The 4,398-nt window shown below is 48.2% G+C and overlaps 1 protein-coding gene across 2 annotated transcripts in view; it reads right to left on the reverse strand.

Moving 5' to 3' along the window:
- nek6 (NIMA-related kinase 6) overlaps positions 1-302 on the reverse strand; it is a 20,327-nt gene extending 20,025 nt beyond the window's left edge. Inside the window, exon 1 of one of the 2 annotated variants that reach the window (XM_037545652.1) lies at positions 56-302. The gene's annotated coding sequence lies outside the window, so the exon portion shown is untranslated. The remainder of the gene's footprint in view (positions 1-55) is intronic. The other variant, XM_037545651.1, reaches the window with a different exon arrangement.
- Between the last annotated feature and the right edge of the window lie 4,096 nt (positions 303-4,398).

Genomic DNA, 4,398 nt, shown 5'->3' on the forward strand with positions numbered 1-4,398 from the left:
TCAGCGCGTTTATCCGGGTTGAACTTTCTCGGCGAGTCGTTTTCATCTCTCCTACCTTTAATCTGCTTCCGTCCAGATCACGCGCTCAGCCGCTCTCCGGGCCTCGTGCAGCTCGCGCGCTCCGCTTCTCCTTCCCTCTTCTCTCTGACTGTCTCTCTGTCTCTCTGTCTGTCTCTCTGACTGTCTCTCTACATGTTCTCCCGCAGCGCGCGCTCCGCTGTTTTTCCGCGAGCTGGGCGGAGAGAAAGTCTCCGCTCAACTTCGGAAGCGCCTCGGCCCAGCGGAGCTGCCGCGCATGCGCAGAGCGCCAGAGACTCGGAGGGGAACTGGGTGAAGAGTCGCCGCAGAGCTGAACTCGTTCCCTGGCGCTCCAACTGCAGACAGACAGACAGACAGACATACAGAGAGGCAGGCAGGCAGACAGAGAGGCAGACAGACAGACATACAGAGAGGCAGGCAGGCAGACAGACAGACACACAGACAGAGAGGCAGACAGACAGACAGAGAGGCAGGCAGACAGACAGAGAGGCAGGCAGGCAGACAGACAGACAGCAGACAGACAGACAGAGAGGCAGACAGACAGACAGAGAGGCAGGCAGGCAGACAGACAGACAAACAGAGAGGCAGGCAGACAGACAGACAGATAGAGAGGCAGACAGACAGAGAGGCAGGCAGGCAGACAGACAGACAGACAGGCAGACAAACAGAGAGGCAGGCAGGCAGACAGACAGACTGACAGACAGACAGAAGACAGAGAGGCAGGCAGGCAGACAGACAGACAGACAGAGAGGCAGGCAGGCAGACAGACAGACAGACAGAGAGGCAGGCAGGCAGACAGACAGACAGAGAGGCAGGCAGACAGACAGACAAACAGACAGAGAGGCAGGCAGACAGACAGACAGCAGACAGACAGACAGAAAACAGGCAGGCAGACAGACAGACAGACAGACAGAGAGGCAGACAGACAGACAGACACACAGACAGAGAGGCAGACAGGCAGACAGACATACAGACACAGAGGCAGGCAGGCAGACAGACAGAAGACAGACAGGCAGAGAGGCAGGCAGACAGACAGCAGACAGACAGACAGAAGACAGGCAGACAGATAGAGAGAGAGACAGACAGATAGACAGATAAACTTAAAGAAACCTTAAAATAAATAAAGTATCTGGGACTGGTGTTCAGTTTTCTAACAAAACAAACCTAAAACACCATTAAATATGAAGGCGATGTCCAGACACTTTTGGCGCAGCTGTGTGTTTGAACTTCACACTGCTGCTCACAACACGTTCCACAACATGTGAAGCGGCTCTCATCATCTGCGTCATTTCCGGTGAGGTAATACTTTCAGTTCGCCTATTCTGCAATGCTCAGCGTCATCAGCGGAGTAACAGAGAGGCTGTCGCCATGGCAACAGCCCGTCAGCATCAACAACGGGTCACGTGGCTCTGAGTCGCAGCCCGTCGACCAAACGGCGAGCCGTCTTCACCCACTGCTGTACCACTGACACCCGCCCACTGCGGTTACCATGGAGACAGACAACACCGCTATCACCCAACAGCAGCTCGGGTTGCCTGGAAACAGGTACGACAGTTGATGGTCGACCTCGACTGCGTATTTCAGGGTTTTTATAACACGAGATAAATTAAACATCAGATTCACTGTGAAAGTAACATAGAGCGGTTCTGTGAAACCGGTACCAGTTTATTCAGAGATAAACATAAACAAGCAGAGTGATTAACACAACACAATAAACAAACAACGATCAGTTACAGCACTGAACACACGAGAAACCAAAGAGGTCGATGAACTGATGCACAGCAAACCATTTAAACCCTGAACGTGAAGAATCTCAGCCGAGAACCAGTTCACGCTGAAACATCTACACCATGAATAAAGAATTCAGCTGGAATTCAAAACATTAACTAAGATTAATCAATATCCTCCTCACCTTATACCATATGTTGCCTTTGACCCACATGATAGTGACCCCCCCCATATGGTCACTATATGGAACTCATTGAACTCATATTTTCTCTTTAACATCGTAGTTTTGAAGTAGTTTAGCAGTAAAATATAGTGCAATGTGAAATACAGCACTGTGATAACAGCTTTGCCGGCTGTTTATCCTGCCAGTAACAGGATATCTGACAAACTAAACCCTTAATATTAGGACAGATACAAATAATATTAAGACAGTCAATAGTGATGCGTGTTTGTTCGACTGTGTTTCCTCCTCAACGAGGTCCAGTATTATCTGTAGTTACACTACATGGACGAAAGTATTGGGATACCACCACATCACACCCACAGGAGCTTTTATGACTCCCATTCTAAAGTTGGTCCCCCTTTGCAGCTCTAACAGCTTCCACTCCTCTGAGAAGCTTCTACAAGATATTGGAGTGTCTGTGAGAATTTCTGCTCCATTCTAGTTCATCCCAAAGGTGTGTGATGGGGTTGAGGTCAGGAGGTCAGCCAAGTTCTTCCACACCAAACTCTCCCAGTCCAGCCTTTATGGAGCTGCTTTGGTCACTGGGGCTCAGTCAGGCTGGAACAGAACAGGTTCTTCCCCAAACTGTTCCATAAAGTTGGAAGCACAGAATTGTCCAGAATGTCTTGGTGTTGGAGCTTTAAGATTCCCTTCACTGGAACTAAGGGTTCTAGACCAACCCCTGAAAATCAGCCCCATAGCTTCATTTGTTCTTTGTCTGATTCTCACTGAAACACAATAGATCTTTCCTTTTAGCTTGATTTGAACAGCTCTACAGACGTTCCCGCACTCAGGCTGGTCACTGCTCACCCTGATAAACCAATTTAGGCTATAAAAATATCCTCAGTATTATTTTAATGCTGGTAACATTTTTCTCAGGACATTCAGCAGCTTTTCCACCTTACATGGTACAGCAGTCACGTTCTGAACGGTAACTTCATGGAGGGTGGAAAGGCCTGATATGAGGAGGTTTCTCTGTTTGAGTGACATCAACTTATTTTTGCTGTTTCACACCGACGGGTCGGCATTTTGTCGCGTTTGCTAATGTTTGCGATGGTTAATGGAGTCGCAGCTGCTGCACCATTTAAGGTGGAACTGGAACATTCAAACAAGAAGCTGCGGAAAAAGAAGCTAAACTCAGCCTCGCAGTTGCTGGTAGAATTCTTGATAAGGAGTTTCAGTCTATCAAAATATCCCACCCCGAGGTTTTATTCACAGGTTTACCTGTAAAAACGCGCTACGGTAGAACAATTCGATGAGGTAGCACAGCTCATCAGAGAACCAGCACAGCCCACCTTAGCCCCGCCCCCTGCTGCCCGAAACCTGTTTACTGTAGAATAAAGGAAACACACAGGTGAGTTTTCTCTGGTGTTGTAGTGAAACTCGTCCTCCTGCCGTCTGAAACTAAAGGAAAGTTCTGGGTTGTTTGATTAGAAACTATTTTAACTTTTTGTTTTTAGCCATTGAGCTCCATTCACTCCCATTCACTGAGGACTCGCTCACGGGTGCCTGTTTCTGATATAACAAGGGGTATAAGAAGTGGCCAGACTCCTCATAACCCGGCTCTGGTCACACTGAGACATGTAAACTGAGCAGTTAAATACACTACTGTAATATTACTGCGGCTATTTGCTCTTACTGCTTAATGGACAACCAGAATAAGTGTATGCAGGCGTTTAAGCTCAGGATCTACGCTTTATTTAATTTCCTAATTCATTAGAAAATCTGCTTTTACACAGTTGCATGTTTAACCAATTAAATCGTAAACAAATCCAAACATAACTCACTCTTTTCTCTCCATTCATACCAAGGATTCAGCAGCAAACTGGATTTGGCTACAGGAGGACTACGGGAGGACTACAGGAGGACTACAGGAGGACTACGCAACTACAGGAGGACTACAGGAGGACTACGCAACTACAGGAGGACTACGGAAGGACTACAGGAGAACTACAGGAGGACTATGTGACTACAGGAGGACTACACGACTACGGGAGGACTACATGACTACAGAAGGACTACGCAACTACGGGAGGACTACGCGACTACAGGAGGACTACACGACTACGGGAGGACTACAGGACTATGGGAGGACTACGAGACTACAGGAGGACTACAGGAGCACTTTGCGACTACAGAAGGACTACACGACTATGGGAGGACTACACGACTACAGAAGGACTACGCGACTACGGGAGGACTACACGACTACAGAAGGACTATGCGACTACGGGAGGACTACGCGACTATGGGAGGACTACACAACTACAGGAGGACTATGCAACTACAGGCCGACTACACGACTACAGGAGGACTATGTGACTACGGGAGGATTACACAACTACAGAAGGACTATGGGAGGACTATACGACTACAGGAGGACTACACAACTACAGGAGGACTACGTG

The sequence above is a fragment of the Pygocentrus nattereri genome, chromosome 16 (assembly GCF_015220715.1).
Source record: "Pygocentrus nattereri isolate fPygNat1 chromosome 16, fPygNat1.pri, whole genome shotgun sequence".
NCBI lineage: Eukaryota > Metazoa > Chordata > Actinopteri > Characiformes > Serrasalmidae > Pygocentrus > Pygocentrus nattereri.